General features: G+C 43.6%; 2 long non-coding RNA genes across 7 annotated transcripts in view; one reads left to right on the top strand and one right to left on the bottom strand.

Annotated features, from left to right (window-relative positions):
- The window catches only part of LOC307225571, a 93375-nt gene extending 79771 nt beyond the window's left edge, over nt 1-13604 (bottom strand). The window contains exons 1-3 of one of the 6 annotated variants that reach the window (XR_013843064.1): nt 13302-13604; nt 12624-12685; nt 12032-12239 (exon numbers count right to left, since the gene is read on the bottom strand). This is a non-coding gene — a long non-coding RNA (uncharacterized lncRNA). Of the gene's footprint in view, nt 1-12031; nt 12277-12623; nt 12686-13301 lie in introns of all 6 variants that reach the window. The other 5 variants (XR_013843065.1, XR_013843067.1, XR_013843068.1 and 2 more) reach the window with 5 other exon arrangements.
- On the top strand, nt 8064-21591 carry LOC307225588. Its single transcript, XR_013843099.1, has 3 exons — nt 8064-8126; nt 20140-20264; nt 21145-21591. It is a non-coding gene; the product is annotated as an uncharacterized lncRNA (long non-coding RNA).
- Nucleotides 21592-22243: the final 652 nt, after the last annotated feature.

Genomic DNA, 22243 nt, shown 5'->3' with positions numbered 1-22243 from the left:
TCTGGGCGGCTTCCAACTGAATATTAAAAACAGTACAGCATCAGACATTAAAAACTTCCCTAAAGAGGGCTGCCTTCAGTTGTCTTTTAAAAGTAAAATAGTTGTTTATTGCTTTGACATCTGCTGGGAGGGCGTTCCACAGGGCAGGCGCCACTACCGAGAAGGCCCTCTGCCTGGTTCCCTGTAACCTTACTTCTCGCAATGACGGAACCGCCAGAAGGCCCTCGGTGCTGGATCTCAGCTTGTGCCCCCCATTTGGAGGGCACCATGTTGGCTACCTCTGCACAGCACCATGGGTTGAGCTAGAGAACAGACATTAGCATCCTAGGAGAGAGGTGGCTGTTGTGATTTCTTGACTCTGAGCTACATACAGGCCCTGCACCTGGGCATTCCTGTCCATGCCCCCAAAGGGCTTGCTGCCTCTACCACTTGTGGCATCTCTGCCACAGATTGGCAAACAATGGCCACACAGCGAGAAAAATCATATTGGGGGGGGGGACACCCTCTGTTTCCAAGATAAAGCCACAAAGGGACCAGAGTTGGTGTTTAGGTTTTTGATAGTCCACACACAATGGCACATGCAGCAGTCAACTTTCTCATATAACCGTATGCAAATCACTCTTACAGCCTGCAAAATAAAGTAGCCTGGTGGGTGCTGTCAGAAGAAGAACAGAGAGCAGCATTTCTGTGCTAGGAGTGGAGTGGAGCTGCTTCTGTCCTCTGGTGCTGGAAGCTGAGGAGCGACGGAGTACTCTGCTACCAGTCTGCTCACTAACCTGCACACAACTCTGCAAGGCTGATGAACAATGAATAAATGAAATAGCCACAGATGTCCTGCTTTGTAACAAGAAAACCTGAAAGCTTCACTAATGGCTTTGTCCTCCACTCTATCATGCAAGCCATTAGTCCAAGGATTGCTGTTCATTGTCGCAGCTTGTGGTTTGGTGCTTGCATCAGCAAGATGGTGATGTTTGTCTGGCACGACAGCGTAAGTTGTCACCACCATGCTAGCAGCACTGTCAGATGATGCATAACAGTAACATTCACAAGTATTATGTTGCACTGAAATGAATGGAGAAGGGGGAAGTTAAGAGTAGGAACAGGACAGGATGGGAGTCTGTCCATCCATTAAAGCCTTTTAGCAACCACAAGAACTGGGCATGTTGATGCATAGCTATACTAAAATGGAAACAATTTATGGGTTTGCAAGCAGCATAGTAAACTGCTCCCATTTGCTTCATTCAGAAGAGCCATATAACAATGCCAATACAACCTGTTGTGTGTGTTATTCCCTGTACTTTCTTTCTTTTTTTTTTAGTCTATAGAATCTTGGGATATGCAAGAGATCACTTTCATATCTCAGAATTATTATCACTCTCACCATTTCGACACACATATCAGTTCTATTTCCATAGCTTCACGGGCAATAATTACCATTCTCTGCTTTTGAAGATTACTAAAGGACAACTGTTTAACACTGTTTCTATCCACATAGTCATGGTGAACAAATTTTCCCTTCAACTTTCAGTTAGCAGTCACTGAAGTTGCCAAAGGGATTTTGCCCATTTTCACTTTCAACACATGAAAGTGTCTTAAGCCTGTTACACTTTACCCTCTTAGTCTTATTTTATTCTGTCTCTAACTCTTCTACCGCCCCCTCCACACACACACAAGAACCAATTGCACTAACTGTCTCTGTCTGCCAACTGCTTTCCCAACTGCCTTTTCCCAACCAACTAACTAACTGTCTAAACCTTGGGCTAAGCCCTTTTATAAACAGGTAGGCTCCGCATCTGGCTTTTCTATAGGTCTATCTATTAACTCTTTCTCTCCCTTGTACAGACATTTTCAAAAGAACGGGCAAATGCCACAAAGCCAGTCTATGGTTTTTACACAAAATCATAGCCTGATTACTCAGAGTGCTCTTGCAGTCACTTAAGACAAAGAAGTAGATGCAGCTTTGCATGTAGGAAGTAAGAGACCAAACTTGTCAGTTACTGCCATTTATCCACTTTGCCGATGGACAGATTTGCACAACCTACCCTGATGACTGCAATTTTGCCTATCGTAACATAATGGTTCTCTCTATGATGCTGTCTGTTCATCATATGCAGGAAGTAGCCATAAACAAGAGGGATGTTTGCATATTACAGGCTTACTGCCAGGTGAAGGGGATCTCAGAGTTGTAGCCTTCCTCCAAACGTTATAAGCATAAAACGTATTTCTTGGAAATAAAATAATCCCCTTGCTTCCTCTTCAGGTTTGGACCTCGTATGTGCCATGCTGCAAATGTAATTTGCAATTTGATTTTAAAGCCTCAGAAGATATTGGTTTCTGTTAGAAAACAATGCTTGAAAGATAAAATAAATTCATTTTAAAGACCTCACTGTTTTTCATTTTTTTCCTATAGAGATTTAGAAGCATGCATGTCTGTTCTACCCCACCCCCACCCCGTCCCCCACTTCACTGCAAAAAGCCTAACATAGCAAAGCTCTTAACTGCATCACAGCCATGAAATAACAAGTTGATTCGATGAAAGTGGCACAGCCGCCTAGAGACCTGGGAAGAAAAATTGACATTTAAGCTCACAAATTCTGACTTGTATCCCATAAAGTTTCCAAGCTCACATCAGAGCTGTTTGAAATAAATAATAAAACAGAAAAAGGGGGGAAACACATGCCTTTTAAACTGGTAGATATGATCTGAAAGTCACAAGGCTGTGGAGCACATACAGTAATAAATTCCATAGGTCACCATGTCTAAGGCACATCAGAGCTATATGCTGTATGTCTGCCACCTCTAGGTTTATGTAATCAAACCCCAGGGACCTCACCCTAGAGCAAAACTGCTCCAAACCTGTAAAAAGAAAACCCAATTTATCCAGCTAAGAATAATTCATATCTATATAGGCATTTATTCTGTACCAAATTGATCAACCAAATTGATCCACACTGAAAATCACTCCTGGGAGAGTTCTCTCTTTTTTTGTTTTTGTTTTTAAAATCACATTTGAGCATCAGTTCTGTTTTTCTTGAATGACTTGAAAAACTGGTGACAAGTTACTGTAGTTTAGCCAGTTTGGAAACGTTATATAATTATCTGTCCACTGGGATAGAAAGCATAATTCCAGTCCACAGAGGGCACTGAACAAGTGTCAGATCATCTCAGTTTCAATTTCATCACTGTCTATAGATCCTAGGAACATTTCACATCAAATTCTGTTTATTTTGATTTTCTTAATGATACCTTCAACTTCGGCTCCAGGCACATTTCATGTAATTTCAAGGCAACACATCTTTTACTCCAGAAACTCTGTGCGTACTCTGAGTACCACAAAAGAGCCACAAAATTAAATCTGGTTTAATTATTTTACCGTATTTATTTATTTAATTTCTACATTCAAGGACCACAGCGGTGGTTGACAGTATCTGGTCCAAAAAAGGGAATGTGTCAGACCATCTACTTAACAAAAGAAACTGGGGGTTGAATGTGATTACTTATGTAATGAAAGCGTAATGAAAGGGCCTAACTGTATGTGCGATTAAGAGCCCTAAAAAAACCATTTATGTTTCACTGCATAAATGAATGACAGGAGAAAATCCTACTGTTTGTTGGATGAGACAAAGGGGGACAGGACTTGGGACCACACATGAGAATGGCAAAGTAGGGATTCACACATCCCTAGTCTACAGAAATTCTTACCTCCGGTTGGCATGTAGCCCTATTCACACAGCCAGAAGAGGAGAGGGAAGGGGAATAGGGCTGTGTTGCAGCCACACCACCCTCCTTTCTGACCTCCACACGTAGGACTGCACACTTAGTAATATGCCATGGCTGGCTTTTACGTTAAAGGGTCGTTACTCTTTTGAAGCCTAAAGATGCAATAGGTAAAATAAATGCATGGATTTGTACAGTCCTGTTTGTCTCCACCACTTTCTTCTTTCTTCCGCCCTTCCCCAAGACCTATCACTAAAAGAAAAGCTTGCTGATTAATGTTCTGCCCCAACTTCACAGAGATACAATGATTACATTTCCTGGAGAAAGTTCCAGCCCTTTAAGCAGCCTAGAGCCACAACTTGTTTCATCAGGATTACGTGCGAGGGCTCCGGCTTTGTTATGATCTGCTCAAGCACATAGCGATTCCTATCAGGCTGCTTGCAAGAAACAGTCAAAGATCAGGTTTCTGACTTTGCAGTAAGGAACAGATGTGATTTTCCATGATGCATCTCTGGGTTAAATGAATCAATCAAAGGCGTGCAAAATACATGGTTTGGTTTGAAAATAACTGCGGGCCGTAAATGAAGCAACTCTTCAAGTCCATGATGAGTACCCTTTTCAGGCATGTTCAACCAAATCTTTGTGCCAACTGGTAGTTAAATGACCTCAGTGTGAAAGAAGCTAAGAGCATCTGTCAAAAAAGGCTACTTATATTACAGTTCAAAAGATGGTTCCTGCACCTTTAACAGGTGTGCAGAAGAGGGATTTGTGGCAAGTGCAGGTTGGCATGCAACTATTAAAGACACAAACATTCTCTCCTTTGCATCTGGTCACCTAAGCAAAATGTGTGGTAGGGCATTGTTGTTTTTGAAGGTTATGCTGACTCTGCTGTTTCACATCCACATGGCGAAGGTGAGGTTGTCTGCTGTGCCAACTTCCATTGCATTTCTCTCCATCTGCCCATTTAATATCATCTAAGGTAGTATCTAGATGACCTCTTTATTGAGCATTCCTTCTGATTTGTTTGCAAGGAGGTGGTGCAGCAACAAATCTGCCAGCATGTAGTTGAATCCCACCTGTAAAAATCAAGACAGCCTGGAATCCTGAATTTAACAACAAAGTTCCTTGCATATTTACTTGGAAATTGATGTGTTCAGTGGGGCTTGCTACTGTGAAAATGGACATAGGATCAGGTACATTATCGCCACCCAACACAGCTTCAGGCTGATGCTGGACTAGATGGGCCCCTGGGCTGATCCTGCAGGGATCTTATGTTTTGATGTTTTTAAATATCATGGCCAGTCAATTCGGTGCTGCCAGAGGAAGGACTTTTCAGCAGACACATGTGGGGGCCTTCATGTTGAAACTGGCCTTCAGGTTTTGTCCATATCTGAAACTGAGACGGTTTCAGTGGTGGCTTAGTTCCCCCTGCTGTTATTGTACAGGACTTGGCTTGATGATCGTTTCAGGGGGCGGAATTACTTCAAATGTTCAGGCTTGTAACTGTTTTTGCCCAAATAACAGGGCTGAGAGATAATTCATTTTGGAATGCGGTATAATTGTTTTGCTTGCATTTGCACTTCAGAAGATCAAGGCCTGGAGTCACCAGATGTTTTTCTGAACAGGATTTTTTGGCTGTTATCCTCAGAGTGTTATGCAGAGAGTGGTGGATGGGAAGAGCAGGTAAAGCAAGAGGCTCCAGTCTTGCTTCACTCAAGCTTCAAGCCATGGTGGGTAGCTTAGAAACTGGATGGAAAGCGATCAAGAGGCAGCAAACAAGGAATGGCATAAAGCTGGATATTGTGTCTCTGAAAGGCATAGGATTCCCTTTCTTCCATTTTCTAGTGAAAACAACAACAACTCCATACTAAATCTGAACAACAAGACCTTTCTTTACCTTCCATAGCTGCTTATTAATTTTCGATAGCTTGATTATACAAGTAAATGAAATGTTTTGATTACAGAATTAGAATGCATATATCTTTATTTTCTGTTGGAACTAGCTCTTGTCAAGATTGCCAGATATTTGACTGAAAAGATAAGCTGTGCTTCTTCACAGAAGCAATACCCAGATATGTAGAATGTGGATGTGTGTTGCAATCGACTTATTGTAGAGTTAAATTTTGTTGAATGTTTTATAGAATTGTTTTTAATGATAATTGTATTATTCTATTTATTTTACAGTCAAGCAATGTATACATTTTATGAAATAAATATAAATAAGTAAACAAAATAAGTCATTTATTTTTTGCACTGCATTTCAACGGAAGCACAGTTGGTTTGATCCCTTGTTCGCAGGTGCCATCTATGTCTTCCAAGTCCCTTTTCTAGGTTTAATGGGCTGCAGTTTCTCTATCTGTGGACTTCACATCTGTTCCAGCCTTAGGTCCCCAGATGTTGCTGACTACAACTCCCTTCATCCCTGCCCAGTGGCATGCTGCCTGGGGATGATGGGAGTTGTAGTTCAACAACCAGGGAGCCCACATTTGGGGATGGTTGACATGTACATGTGGGCTGCTTGCAGCACTGGGATAAAGGCTCTTCCTTCCCTACCAGTCAAACATTGCCCTCTGACCCTTTGCTTGCTCCTCTTTCTCCAGTTTCTAGCTCACATAACAGCAAACTCTGCTGGAGGAAGGGCCCCACTCATTTGGTATCTGGCACAGAACCACCTTTCTTTTGTTCTCTTAATGGCCCATCACCTAGGGAGTTACCTCATCAGGAAGCTAGCCTGGCTTGATTAGCTTTTAAGTCTTTCTAGGATTATAGGGGTCTCACATGCACAAACTCATAACAGTATTCTCTTCCCCCAGAAGCATAGCTGACTAGTGGAGGAGCCTTGGGTGGAAGGAGTGATCTATACTTCCTCAATTAGTCTTCCTGGTTAAAACAACAACAACAGAGATTTATTTGCCTAAAAGATTACAATGGTACCTCTGGTTACGAACTTATTTCATTCTAGAGGTCCGTTCTTAACCTAAGGTACCACTTTAGCTAATGGGGCCTCCCGATGCTGCTGTGCCACCCCCACTGCATGACTTCTGTTCTCATCCTGAGGTAAAGTTCTTAACCCGAGGTACTACTTCCGGGTTAACAGAGTCTGTAACCTGAAGTGTTCGTAACCCGAGGTACCACTGCAGTAGTCTGTGATTCTAAACTGGCTGTTAAGGAGGGACCTTCTATCCTCTGCAACCAGCATGGAAACGCAGGCTGCTAGTTATCTAAAATATTTCAGGCTAGTAAATTTTCTGGGTTTATTTTTAAGGCTGCAGTAAATGGATGCACATGAAAATCACAAAGTGAATGGGTCCCGTGAAGAACATAAGAAATAGTGGCTGTTATTATGGAAAGAGCAGTACAATATGTAGCAAGACATAAAAGCTCATGTGAAATGAATTACAACAATGCTACATAAAAACACATGCAAGATAGACTAGTATAGTAGTAAAAAAACACAGCATTCCTCTTGGAAGGTGAATATTGTGGATGCAAAATTCCTTCTCTCTCTCTCTCTCTCTCACCCACACCCACCCACACACACACACACACACACACACACACACACGCCAGTCCACAGAATCAATGCTGCTGAATCTGAGTACATGAATGGCAGGCAGAAAAGAGCCTTGAGCAACAAGCGCTAGAGAGGGAGGTCAGGGGCCCACAACTGATCCCTGTGTGAGAAGAGGGGTGCTAACAAGTCCACAAGTCTGTCCCTATTTCCATTTACGAAATGTTAAGAGGCCGCGAGACAGCTGGCATTTGTCTCAAAGCCCTTGACAGCTCTGTAAATCAGCCATTCTTTCTGGTACCAGCCTTTATTCTGTGCAACAACACCCACCACCACCACCACCACCCCCAAAAAAAGAGAGAAGACAACAGAAAGGTTTGTAAAATTGAAAATAATGAAGATGTTTTAAGGAACTGGCATCTGTTCATAGATATTCCGCCGAGTAAAAGAGATGCTAAATGCATCGGATGAATTATTCATTGTGAATTATTCATTTAGCTCTTGCTTGTGGCACAAAGCGCCAAACCACTCCAGCCTAACTAGAAGTTTTCCATTGAGGGCCCATTATAAGCGTTGTCTCTCATTTCTACTATCCCATCCAAAGTCCCATTTTCAAAAAGAAAAGGAAGAAAATTTAGCACCACTGCTTACTACCGATTAAATCTAGTAATTTTTAAAATATTTTTTTAAAGACGCAGATCAATGTAAATCCTGTTTACATGTGACTGCTTATTTTAAAATAATAAAAATTCAGCCTTCCTTCCCACACTCAGCAGCACACAGTCCCTCCCAGGTGTAGCAGGTTCATGCAAGTCCTTAGCAATGAGATTTAACAGTGCAATCCAGTACATGCCTATTCAGAAGTAAGTCTCATTGAGCGCAATGTGCTTACTCCCAGGTAAGTGGTCCAAGGACAGAAGGCTTCATTGTTCAAGAGCTTTTGGTTTGCTTTGAGGTCAGGGGGAGGGGGAGGGGTCTTTGAGGAAGCCTAATAAATACTATCACAGTGAAGTATCTGCCACACAGCTTGAAATCTATTTACTAAATTGATCTGCCAAACTTGTTTCACTAGTTTTCCCTGACAGAATTGAATCTTGGGCAGGTGAAGCTCCTCTCAGGATATAACCCAAATCTAAATACTTCCAACCAAAAGGCACACTTTGAGGCAAGGATAAAAAATATGCTGCCCTCCATGTGTTGTTGGACTACATTGTCCATCATCATTGGCCATTAGCCAAGCTGGCTGGGGTTGATGGAAATTGTAATCTGACATCTGGATGGGACTATGACTGTTACAAATGACATATTCATGCATGACCATTTTTAACAGTGCTTTTGTGGAGTGTGCAAAATGCAGATCTGCTACTTGTGGTAAAGTGTTGCAGCTTCCATGAACCTGATTAGCTATAGATCACTCTGTTCCTGTGGATGGAACTATGCTGGTGTTAGACATAAGCATTAAACTCCTCCTACGCTGAAATAACCTGGAGGTATTTGAAGAGTGCATTTTCCTCCTTGGCTTTGATCTGCGGGGAGGGATAATCTTTGAAAAATATAATTTATGAATGAATGAGAAGGAAAAGAGTATGAAAGTGAATAATAAAGCCTCTATGTTTCAATAATAATAATTTGTCATAATGGAGCTTTAAAAAAAGAGATGGCTAAAATGCTCTAAAAGTGTTCCTGTACAAGTATTAATTTTTGTTCTTTTCTTTCTTTTTGGCTAAACATAGAAGCATTTCTTCAAACAGCTAGACATCTGGCCTTTACTATGTTCTCTCAGATCCCTTGAAATCTTATCTGGATTCATATAAGCAAAGAGCAATCTTTGAAGTCAATATGGCACATAAAAAGCTTCTAACATCAATAAAGCCATTCAGAAAGCAGTAAATGAATGAAGGAAAAAATTCACCCTGTCCCAACCCATTCACATACACACAAACATGCTTTTCCCACCAACGCTGCTAATTTTAAGAGTAGCTGTACCTCAGGTTACTTTACAAATGGGCTTGCAAAGTAAACTTAATAGAATTCACCACCAAAAATGGATGTTGGGTCACATTTCAGGTTGTTATTTAGAGCGACAAAATTATGGCACAAGTTTTGAGAATGGGCAGAGGGGCAGCACCCTGTTCCTGGAGAACTCAGGGATCCAGGTCTGAGGGATCCACAGCAAAGAGGTGGACTCTTTCCTACATCAGTTGAGCACTGCAGGCTTATGTGGTGATGGTAGCAGAGCTGTGATCAGCAGCGGATAACTGGGATCCAGTGTTTTAATTTCTTCCAATCCCTCCCTAGGAGTGTCACCACAGAGCATTGTGGGGAAATTCAAATGGCAACTCCAAGCCACTCTACACAGGAGACCCAAGGCATCTTTAACTTCAGAAATGGGCCTTAATAGACCCAGACAGCTGTCTGAGAATGCAGTATGTCAATACCAAGCCTGGAAAGATTCAACATAAGACAACAATGGTTCATAGGTGGAGGGCATTACTCACATAGCCAAAACAATTTATACAGCCTGTTCAACATCCTGCCCCTATCAGTCTCTAATACATAGATCTAAATTTCTAGTGTATATAAGACACCATGGTTAAAAACACATAGAGCCCATAGATATGATGTTTTAAAGGACAGGAAGGAAGCGTCTGACATAATAGCAAGACAAAATAATTCCTTCTTCTTTTGCCTTAACAGTAGAGGCTGTAACATCTGGGAATAAGAAGGATAGAACCTGCCCAGTAAACATCCATTAATTTTACCCCATCTTTCAAGCTTTTCAAAAGCTCTTTCGAAAGTTCGAAACTCACACTTTTTTTTCAACCGCCTTCCCTTAAAAACAGCATGGGATTGAGCCGCACTAAAGAGATGTATCTTCAAGCATTCATCTCCTCCTCTGTGGGGAGGGAATCCCACAACTGAGGGGCTGCCACAGAGAAGGCCAGTCAGAGCCCATCCCTCATTCCGTCCCCAGGGACCATCTCTAAACTCCCATCACAATGTTCCTTGTAAGCAAATGCCTCTAAATTACTACAATCACTACAGTTTTCAATGTGCTTTATGTTTCACATCATACATTGCCTTGATATTTTTGATGAGTTGGCATTATATAAATATTTTTTATAAATAAGTACCATATATATGGGACGCGGGTGGCGCTGTGGGTTAAACCACAGAACCTAGGACTTGCCAATCAGAAGTTCGGTGGTTTGAACCCCCGCGACGGGGTGAGCTCCCGTTGCTCGGTCCCTGCTCCTGCCAACCTAGCAGTTCGAAAGCACGTCAAAGTGCAAGTAGATAAATAGATACCGCTCCATTGGGAAGGTAAACGGCGTTTCCGTGCACTGCTCTGGTTCACCAGAAGCAGCTTAGTCATGCTGGCCACATGACCCGGAAGCTGTCTGCGGACAAATGCCAGCTCCCTTGGCCAGTAAAGCGAGATGAGTGCCGCAACCCCAGAGTCGGTCACGACTGGACCTAACGGTCAGGGGTCCCTTTACATTTTTACCTTTACCGTATATATTATTATTATTATTATTATTTTTTATTATTATTATCATTATAAAAATGGAAACAGGAGAAAAGTATGCTCTGGATCACATCCCAGTAGCTTTCTTGATGCCCTGCAGCTGTTCCCTGCGGCTGCTGTCAGCTGGAGCCCTTTATTTGCCGATTCCCAGAATCTTAGAAGCGCCTATATTTGTTCTGTTGTACCATCGCAAGTATGGTTATCCCTGTGCTCTAGTGAAGATTTGTAGGTGCTAATACAATTCTGACAAAGCTCAAATTTCAGAATTGTTTTTGCTAGGGATAGCTTACACCCAAAAGGCAGAAGCAGCGATGGACTGCCAGTGGCTGCATGACCCCATAGACACCAATAATTTCATCATAAAGTAATTCTTTTTTCAGGTGCTACCCACCCTCCCCACTTTTTATGCCCTTGCTTTATCAAAGATTAGCAGGATTTATTTTTATCATTCTAGTTTCAACGCGCTAGAAGGGCTCTTGTGAAAATCTAACATGAACTAACATTGGAGAGCAGAAACTGAAGCCACCAATTTCTTTTTTAAAAAAAGATCTGGCCGGAGCAGGAAAAGGGTGAAAAACAGAGCTGTTCAAATGTCGCAATATTATGTGATCTCTTATCTTTTTAGGGTTTGGTGCGGATGTTTTCCCTAACCAGCTTTGTCACATTGCTTCTAGAAAGGTCTCTGTGCTACTTACAGCTGTGTGGCATGCAAAAAATCAGCCTAAACTAACCTGTGTATGCATTAACGTCTGCAGGGGAAGTCCCAATAGCTTAATTCTTTAGTTCTTAAATAAGATGGTACTTCCTGTCAGTTACACACCCCTTTGACAACCCTACTCCTGAGGTACTCCAAGTAACAGACGTAGGGGATCACCACACCCCTCTTAATTGGTTTGGGAGTCTTCTCTTTTTGTGGAAGAATCTCTCCCCTGCTGACTGGAATGATACCTAGGTAGACTGTATCTTTCCAGCTTCTACTTCTCCTGGCTCAACCTCAGCCTCCCAGTTAATTCCTTACTCTTACAGGATGCCACACACTGTCCTAAGCGTAGAGACTCCTTTCTCTAGCTTGTGAGCGGATGTTTCCACCCAGAACCAACTCTCCCAACCTCTATCCCAACTCTCAAAATCCTCTCCTTTTCAAATTCCCCTCCTGGAACCCCAGTCAATCAGAAGTTGCCATTCGTTAACCATTTGCTGGCAGGGAAAAAGAAAAAGAAAACACTTGGGGACCCAACCTTCCCAGCAAAAAGAAACTTTTCTGTCACACTTACCTGTATGGGGCAGGCTAGTGGCAAGGTTGAGGCCACGTGGTTGACTTGCCAGGAGTTCCATGGCCAATCTGGTGCTCCATCATTCTCATAAATGCTTCTGGGTTAGGCTTGCTTGCCACTGGCCTTGAGAAATTATGGAGATCTGCTGATGCTGGCCACCTGCTTTCTTGCCTTCACAGGAGGCATTGGCCTTGACCACATTTGAAACCTCCCAGTCACACCCATAAGCATTAGCCAGTCAACATCTATGAACCACACCAATGGCCACATTCACTGATTTCCCCCTTTTCATTCATTCACATTTGTGCCTCAGCTTCAACCCACAAATAACCACTGGCTTCTGAAGGTGAATTTCAACCACCCTCCATCCACAAACATCAGCCTGCTTTTGCCTTACAAACACCCATGGACTTCCGAACGTGAAGTCCACTAGTTTCTGCCCACCATTTGTCAGCTTCTGCTAGGCCCATCACTAGATATAGATATAAGCCAACTTCTGACAATGGATATCAACCACAATCAAGCCACTATCCCTCTCAGAAAGTGAATTTGCCTTACTGTCACTCTGTAGCCACCACAGAGAGTAGATCACCTCTGTCCATTTGCCAATGTGCCACTTCCAAGTGGAGGACTGGGAAATGCTGGATCTTGCAGCTGTTGGGAAAGAGAAAAAGGCCCACCTTTATATCCACTCAGCTGCCATGTACTTTTGTGATGTCACAAGTAATCCTTAACCAACAGCAACAGCTGGGGATGTACCATCATCATCTCCTCAGGCCTCACACTTGTGGGTGCACCTCAGCAGTGATTTACTTGTGGGCTTGCTTGTTTTTTAAAAAATACTTATAGACAAATGTCTTTCGGCCAACTTGTTTAGGGCTTTGTGAATTAAAATAAGAACCTTGAACCTGGCCAAGCAGAAAATCAGCAAGCAGTATCAAATGACTGTATTGGGGGACTCTGCTTGTAGAAATGTGTGCGAGAGGCAAAACTATACGAAAGGTGTATATTAGAAGAAATGTACACTAAAATGCTGGCACGTTTTTGTGAGGACTTTAAACAAAAATAATACTGTGATGAACTAAACTTAAGACTGGAAAAATTAAAAACTGAGAGAAACCAAAATTGACAAATGTCACTGGAGAGCAACAGCAGGAGAGAGCTATAGTGCATGTTCTAGCAGACCTCCCATGGGTATCTGGTTGGCCTCTGTGGGAACTGAATAGTGAACTAAATTCACTTTGGTCTGATCTAGAAAGGCTCTTCTTACCTTTTTATCTGCAGAGACCAACTGCTCTCTCTGGGTGTATTTCTGAAACTAGCATGGTGTCCATTCAACTGCCATTTTAACTGACTGGTCAGCTCAATCGAGATATGTTTGCTCACTAAAAATTATCGTCTACAATTTCTCTCGATTTATGAAAATGCATGGGAAATGTGCAGGTATGCAAAATATATAGTCCAGTACTGAGTGAAGGGAAGAAAGAAAAAATAAATGAGGTTTCATCAGCCTCCAGCCTATAGTTTTCACAGTGTATTATGTCACAATGGTGCTGACATCAAGGTGGGAATTGCATGCAGTGCTTGCAAAATATCACTAAAAATGATCAGAGAAGGATGCTCTCTCTAGTAACCTACATGCAATAATTACACCACACATGCATGAATCTTGAGACCAAATTCATTATTCTTATTGCACCCTCTGCTGACTGGTTCCTTGAACAGCTTTAAGCAACTGATTCTTAACCAAGATATAGTGTGGAGCTGAGAGTTAACATCAAGAGAAATCCAACTGATGATCATGTTTGTTGTGTTAGGTGAGGATAGGGTGAGAAGCAATGTGTTTAAATTATAAGACTGGTAGGTTTGGGTTTAATGTTAAATATTAAATGCAAGGTCCCTATGATTGTCGTGGAAGTTTCTTTCCTTGAAGGTTTTCATCCTTGAAGGATGAGGAACTATTGCTTGGAGTATCTTAGGCACCAGGCTTCAAGGCGTTCATTCGCAGATGGGCCTGTAGCCTCCTGCTCCGAAACACACCACCACCACAACCCCATTTCATAGATCTATGGGTCTTTCTACATTTTGCATAAACTGAAATGGTGGGCATTCACTCTGTTTGTAATCCTGACTCGGCACACAGATGGTAAATCTAAGGAGATATATAACATGCACATGCTGGACGTTGCCAACTGAGAATGGTCTACCCTTTTCATAACTTTTGGCATTTTCCATATACTGACACAGCTCACTTTCGCAGTTTGGCTCTTCAGCCCCACCAGATCCTGAAATCCTACACAGGCATCCAGCATCACCAGGGGACTCTTCTCCCAGTGCATAAAATGCTGCCATTTCCCCTCAGCTGAAAGGAGCAGCCCTTCACAAAACAACCTGGCTGGCCTTACAACAGCTGTAAATTTATTATCAGAATACATGACTCTTGCCTGAATTATACTGCAAAGCCTGTCTGCACAGCAGGGCAGGAAAGCACCAAATGAGCATCGTTTTGTGTTGTTGTTTTTATTATTGCTGCTGGAACAAAGTAACCGGGTTGACAGGAGATGTGTTTGTTGGCAAGAAGGCCATGACATTTTGAAAACCGCAGGGACCATCCTGCCTCACCAAACACCAAGCATATGCAAAGAAAATGCATGCGGCCGTGGTAGAAAGGCACATCTATTGTCTTGCTAGCAGGCAGCGCCAGAATGGAGAGCATCCCAGAAATGACATACAAAACTATTTGAGAAAGTGCTTGCCAACGCTGAAAGAAAAGGAAGCAGCACAATGGTAGCTGAGGAAGAAGCAGCTGGGCGTCGCAGCACCAGCCTGCATATTTCAGTTTGTATTATCTGCACTGTTTCATACAGTAAAAGAGGTCTTCCAAGGGGAATCTTTTATTTATTCACCAAACAATCTAACGTTCTGCTTCCTTCATCAGTTGATCTGTACCAAGGTTGATGAATCTGTGGCCCTGCAGGTGTTACTGGGCTCCAACTTCCAGTCAGCATGGCCAATGGTCAGGGATGATGGGAGCTGGAGTCTAACAACATTTGAAGGCCAAGGTTTTCCGTTCCTGAGCTGTATGAAATATCTGTGTGTGTCTTATCTATATACCCATCTCAAAGCATTGACAGCAATTAATTCATTTTTAAGTGCATTTGCACCCTGGAACTTCTAGTCATTCAGCTGTCATCTGTGCCCATGCTGTTAAGGTACGTCCATCTTACCACTTACTCTACATCCAGTTTTCTAATCAGGCTGAAGCTGGTTTGAAAATGCAGGAAAGGTCAGGTTGGGGTGGGAAAGGGCACCAAGCGGTGGCAGACCTGCACCATGCTAGATTGGAGGGCAGTGGCTGAGGAGGACCACAAGCAAGAGGGAGGGAGGGAGGGAGGGAGGGAGGGAGGGAGGGAGGGAGGGGGAGGAGGTCACTCCTTCCTCCTCCTCTCTATTGTCACTTTTGCCAGGCTGGGCTCCTCATCAGCCACACCAAAAGCTGTGCAACCGCCATTTTGGACTGGCTGAGCTTGAATACGAGAAAAAAAGGCATCCTGACTAAAGTCCAAATGGCACAGGGGACACTTTTGTCCAAGAACAGGGCAATCCCATTTTTCTAGGGACGGGTGGCAATCCTGTACACACTGTTCTGGTTTCCAAGCCATAGACTATTCATGACGCACTGCCCTCCTAATATTCAAAATCTTTAGTAAAGTAAGATAATACATAAATAACACTGTATGTGGATTCCATCCTCCCAACAAAAACAGTCAAGGAAGAAAGTAAACAAATCGCGTAGCCTGCCCCTTGGAAACAATGGACACCGTGCAAGCAGTGATCAAAGGCAATGCAGGCTCGGTTCCGTGCTCAAGGTCACATCAGCTTCAGTTTTTTCCAGGTTCTGTTTGTAAATGCTTAATTGAAATTGCCCCTCGACTTAGTCTGAATGACCCATAAAGCTTTGTCATGCCAGAGCATTTGGGAAGACCTAGTAAAAACCTTTTTGGTAGATTCACTTGCTAGACAACAGGCTTAATTTCTCTGTTTAATTTGGTCTGGCCCAGTAAGTCACTGAATACAGGCATCAAATAGTTGGATTGCCAACACTGCATGCAAATACGTTAGAATAAAGGCTGCAGTCCTGGACTAACCAGGACTAACCTGTTCCCTAGACCAGGTAGATGGGACCCCCTATTGTCTATGCTGTAGTAACCTCTAGAGTGGAATCTACACACAAATTTTTAAAATGCTGTGAAAATGCTTTTTAAAAAAAACGTTTTGAGAAATACCTTGAATTTTGCATAGCTCACTTTCGTCATCTAGTGTCACATTTGTATATTACACTTTATAACACATTTTAAGCATTTTATTTACAGCTGTGTAGGGACGTGGGTGGTGCTGTGGTTTAAACCACAGAGCCTAGGACTTGCTGATCAGAAGGTCGGCAGTTCGAATCCCCATGATGGGGTGAGCTCCCGTTGCTCGGTCCCAGCTCCTGCCAACCTAGCAGTTCAAAAGCACGTCAAAGTGCAAGTAGATAAATAGGTACCGCTCCTGCGGGAAGGTAAACGGCGTTTCCGTGCACTGCTCTGGTTTGCCAGAAACGGCTTAGTCATGCTGGCCACATGACCCGGAAGCTGTACGCCGGCTCCCTCGGCCAATAAAGCAAGATGAGTGCCGCAATCCCAGAGTCGGCCACGACTGGACCTAATGGTCAGGGGTCCCTTTACCTTTACCTTGCAGCTGTGTAGCTGAATCCTAGGTTAGAGGAGGAGGAGGATATAATTAAATTTATATACCCCCCTTCATCAAAAAATCTCAGGGCAGTTCACAAGATAAAAAATACAAGATGAAAACACAAATAAGTATTTAAAGCAAAAATAAGAAAACAATAGCCACCTCCCTGTCCATGAACACATTTAAAAGCCTGTAGGATATTAATCAGCAAAAGGCTTTGTTGAAGAGGAATGTTTTCACCTGGCGCCTAAAGATATATAACAAAGGTGCCAGGCATAACTCCCTGCGGGGAATGTCCCACAAGTGGGGAGCCATAGCAGAAGAGACACTTTCTCATGTTGCTGCCCTCTGGGCCTCTAGCAGAGGACGCACACAAAAGAAGTGCCTCGGATGATGATTGCAGGGTCTGGGTCAGTTTACATGGGGAGATGCAGTCCTTGAGATGGGGGTGGGGGTGGGGGTGATTACAGTGGTACCTCAGTTTTCAAGTGTCTCAGAAGCCGAAAGTTTCAGTTTTCGAACACTGAAAACCCGGAAGTACTGTAATTGCTTCCATTTTTAAATGCACCTTGGAAGTCGAACGGCTTCTGCTGCGTTTTTATCCCAATTTTCTCCACTGACTTTGCAGACCGCCCTTTGCACCTCGGTTGTCAAACGTTTTGGAAGTCGAACGGCCTTCCGGAATGGATTACATTCGACAATCAAGGTACCACTGTATTATTATTATTATTATTATTATTATTATTATTACTACTATTATTATTATTACCTGTCCACCTGGCAGTCCTGAGGCACTGAATGCATTATACATCAAATTCAGCACTTTGAATTGGGCTCAGAAACTAATTGGTGGCCAGTGTATTTGGGCCAGGACTATATGCTCAAACTGTCTTGCCCCAGTAACCAACCTGGCTACTGAATTCTGCCCCAGCTGAAGTGAGCTTCATAAAGGTAAAGGTAAAGGTACCCCTGCCCGTACGGGCCAGTCTTGACAGACTCTGGGGTTGTGCGCCCATCTCACTCAAGAGGCCGGGGGCCAGCGCTGTCCGGAGACACTTCCGGGTCATGTGGCCAGCGTGACATCGCTGCTCTGGCGAGCCAGAGCCGCACACGGAAACGCCGTTTACCTTCCCGCTGGTAAGCGGTCCCTATTTATCTACTTGCACCCGGAGGTGCTTTCGAACTGCTAGGTTGGCAGGCGCTGGGACCGAGCAGCGGGAGCGCACCCCGCCGCAGGGATTCGAACCGCCGACCTTTCGATCGGCAAGTCCTAGGCGCTGAGGCTTTAACCCACAGCGCCACCTGCCCCAGCTGAAGTGAGCTTCATAGCTGAGTAGAAATTCGAACTCTGATCTCTCAGTAAGGTAAAGGTAAAGGTACCCCTGACCATTAGGTCCTGTCGCGGACGACTCTGGGGTTGCGGCGTTCATCTCACTCTATAGGCCGAGGGAGCTGGCATTTGTCCGCAGACAGCCTTCGGATCATGTGGCCAGCATGACTAAGCCACTTCTGGTGAACCAGAGCAGTGCACGGAAATGCCGTTTACCTTCCCGCTGGAGCAGTACCTATTTATCTACTTGCACTTTGACGTGCTTTTGAACTGCTAGGTTGGCAGGAGCAGGGACCGAGCAACAGGAGCTCACCGCGTTGCGGCAGAACTATACAAAAGTATACTGGCTCTCTTCTCTTGGTCATTAGTTATCTGTATTTTATTTAAATTAAGACATATAATATTTCTTCTAGAGATGAATTTTTCTTGGCATCTGATATATTACTTGGGGGCACTTCTCAGCTGCTTGTCATAATACATATTTCAAGGCAGATTTGTGATCTAATACCTTTTCTTGAGGATTGGTGTTAGTATATAATACTCTGCGCCATGTATCTAACAAGAAATAGGCAATGTCAGTAGGAGTCAGTAAATGATTTGTTGCCATTATAGTTATAACTGATTTTAGATGTATAAAATGTCCCTTCTGTGCCGTGCCCTGTGCTGCTTTTCACAAAGGCACAGAGTATTTTGTTCCATGTGTTTTAATGCATCTGCCTTTGCAAAGCTAATGCAGTACTAGAAATTGCTTTCTGTGGCAATTCATGTTTTATTGATACAGTGCACATAAAAGTAATCTTAAATATTTCAATGCAGTCAAGAGGTTAGGTAAAGAAAGGAAGTACCATCCTCCACCCTTGGAATTTTCTCAACTTTCATTCCAGATTATGATTTTCTCCCCAGAAAAGATGAAAATGTCTTTGTTATGAGTTGTAATGCAGGAATCATTTCTTCCTAAATGGCTGTGTGTGTGTGCATTTCTTGTAATGAGTAAGTATTTGGGATCTACATGGTTACTGGGGCTTACTGGAAACAGTACAGTCCAGTGAATTAAGTGCTGGGTATGGTTATGGAAAACATGAGCTCAAATTACAGTTATAGGTTTGTTGCCTTTGGGCAGGAATACAAGTTGACTGCAATTCCAAATTCTGTGGCTGGCACAATCAAATTCACAAGGTTTGCTGCAAATGGATGGTAAAAATAACAAATCTAAATCAGGTCCCATAGAGACCTTCTCTGGTGCCTGTGAGGCACTTCTACCGTGTGTGTGTGTGTGTGTGTGCACGCGCGTGTATATAATTTATTTATTGGATTTATATACCGCCCTTCATCAGAAGATCTCAGAGTGGTTCACAAGATAAAAATACAAGATAAATGGTGAGGGGGAGGGGTGTGATGAACAAACAGGATGCATGCTTGTTGGGTTGAAATGAACGACAGACGAGTGGTGGGTGTCATATGGGAGGCATCTCCCGAGCATGTCTCGGGGAGTCTCTTTTATTGAATATTACAGCATTGCCACATATGTGCTTGTTGCTGATTGGTTAACACAAGTACAAAGCAAAGGGTTTGGGGTGAACCTAAGAGAGAAAGTTTGGAATTGGGGGTCCTGGGAGAGCAAATGGGTGTGGGAAAGGGGGGAGAGAGAGAGAGAGAGAGAGAGAGTTTGGGATGAGTTGGTTAGCCGAAATGAGTGGTTTGAGAGGTAATTGTACAGGAATTGATTTGAAAGCTGGATCTGGGTGAGAGATTAATTTGGATTTGACCGTCCCATTAACTGCTCTATCTAGTTCAGTATTGCCAATGTTGATTAGCTCTCCAGAGTTTCAGGCAGGGAGCATTGGCAATACTGAACTAGCAGTGGCTCTGACACAATATAAGGCAACTTCCTTAGCAGTGGGTGGGGCCTGATTTTAGCATCAGTAAGATTTCCCAAATATGGAGAGCCTTCCCTGTCTTATTCCACGCCCCACCCCCCGCAATGGCCAATAATCTCATCTCTTTTCCTCCCCACTCATCTCCAATATTGTGAACTGGGATGCAGGATAAGTGCTTTGGATGATGAATTGTTGGAAGTCACGCCAGGAGAGGACCCAGCTACCTTCACCTGTTTACCACTTTTCTTGTCAAAACAATCTCTGTCCATTCTGCAATTCAAAGAGACAAATGGTAAGTGATGCAGTGGCCATTGTTACATCTCGTTTATCCCTAAGGAAAGCAGGATATTCCAATAGCTGTTAAGGTGTTAAATAAGGGGGAACGAAGAACAATTCAGAGTCTTTTCACATATGCTTGTCATACATCACCTTTCTTGTCACTTGGCCAATGTTGTTTGAACATAAGGGAGAGGAAGTCACACCGATGGAGTTCTGCCTATGATGGTGGAGGGATGGCATGACTGGCTTGCCGCAGGAGAACAGCAAACCCTGAGCAAAAGCCTGGTCCACAGACTCTGCCCCGAGATATACAAACAGAAACTTAGAAACTCATATACAATCCAGCAAGTTCTGACTTTATGCAGGCCATGTTTGTTAACATAAATGCACTACACCAGATTGGCTGTGTGGCAATTCTGTTTACTTTTCCTTATGGTTATACCCTCTGGTATAAACACATCTATTTCATATTACAGATATTTCCATATGCCTTGTGGAGTTCTATAACCACAGATACGTTTGCAGAATTTCACAGTTTTCTCGTCATTTGAAAAACACTGTTAGTAATCATAAACTTTCAAGCAAGGAGGCCTAGCAACTCCTTAGAAAGGGTCTTGCCTCTAAGGATACAGGTCACTTCTTGGTTCACATGGAGAAGCTGTTTTCAACGGAGCCCAGTGACAGACGTGTGTATGGCTGTACTGAGGCAGCACCCGGTGTTGAATTTTTGCACCTGGGGCAACTGCCACTGTGCACACAAAGCCATGCTATGCCACTGTGGGCAGGGGCAGAGACAAAAAAGCGCAGAGCAACAGAAGCACAATTTACCTTTGTTCACAAGGCTAGTTTCCTCTCCCTCTCTCTCCATCTCTCTCTCTTTCTCCTCCATCTAGACAAGCAAGAGGCATGATCAGCGTTCAAATATACATTTATAGCCCCGCCAAAAAAACCCAGCTGAGGTGTGAGGCAAGAGTCCATGAGGGACGTGCTGTGGATAGCTACATGGGCCAGCTGAAGAGAGCTAAAGGGCTGCTTTTGGTTCCTGGGCTTGAAGGTCCCCACTACCACCACCACGAAAGAAATTATAACCAGCAATGGAAGATCAGTCTTGGCAGGTCTTGGGAAATGAAGACAGGATACTGCCAAGGTGCCTGGCGAAGAAATGACAAATGGGGGCAGGGTGGTGTCAAAAAGGAGAGAAGAAACTGTTATGTATTGAAGTTATCACCTTGACCAGCAGGTGTATCATGTACAGTGGTACCTCGGGTTAAGTACTTAATTCGTTCCGGAGGTCCGTACTTAACCTGAAACTGTTCTTAACCTGAAGCACCACTTTAGCTAATGGGGCCTCCTGCTGCTGCCGCTCTGCCAGAGCACAATTTCTGTTCTCATCCTGAAGCAAAGTTCTTAACCTGAAGCAATATTTCTGGGTTAACAGAGTCTGTAACTTGAAGCGTATGTAACCCAAGGTACTTCTGTATATAGTTTTCACTCAGGTCCACATGAGTTAATTTAGGCAGGAAACCCTGGGTTGTTGTTGTTAAAATGTTGACAGCCAGCTGCCTATAAAAGCAAGGCCAGCTGAGCTGTTTGCTGTTCAGTTCAGTTCCAGCTTACCAGTGGCGTAGCGTGGGGGGTGCAGGGGGGTCCGGCCGCACCGGGCGCAACATCTGGGGGTTAGGGTTAGGGGGCGCAAATCCACGGTTTAGGGGGCGCAAATCCATGGGTTAGGGGGCGCAAATTACTTGCCTTGCCCCGGGTGCTGACAACCCACGCTACGCCACTGCAGCTTACTATAAAGAACCACTTGGAGAAATCTCTGTGTCGTCTGCTTTGTCAATCCACTACTTAATAGAAACTTATCATCTGCCACCTCATCTGCACAGTAACCTTCAACCGCAGCCAAAGCCTCAGAATTTCTACAGGACCCCAAAGAGCATTCTGATCTTCAAGGGCTGTTTTTTTCCTTCGTCCCTGTGAAATTGCCCCTCC

This window comes from Podarcis cretensis, assembly GCF_951804945.1.
Source record: "Podarcis cretensis genome assembly, chromosome: 10".
In the NCBI taxonomy this organism is placed as follows: domain Eukaryota; kingdom Metazoa; phylum Chordata; class Lepidosauria; order Squamata; family Lacertidae; genus Podarcis; species Podarcis cretensis.
This window is presented reverse-complemented; position numbering and strand designations above follow the sequence as displayed.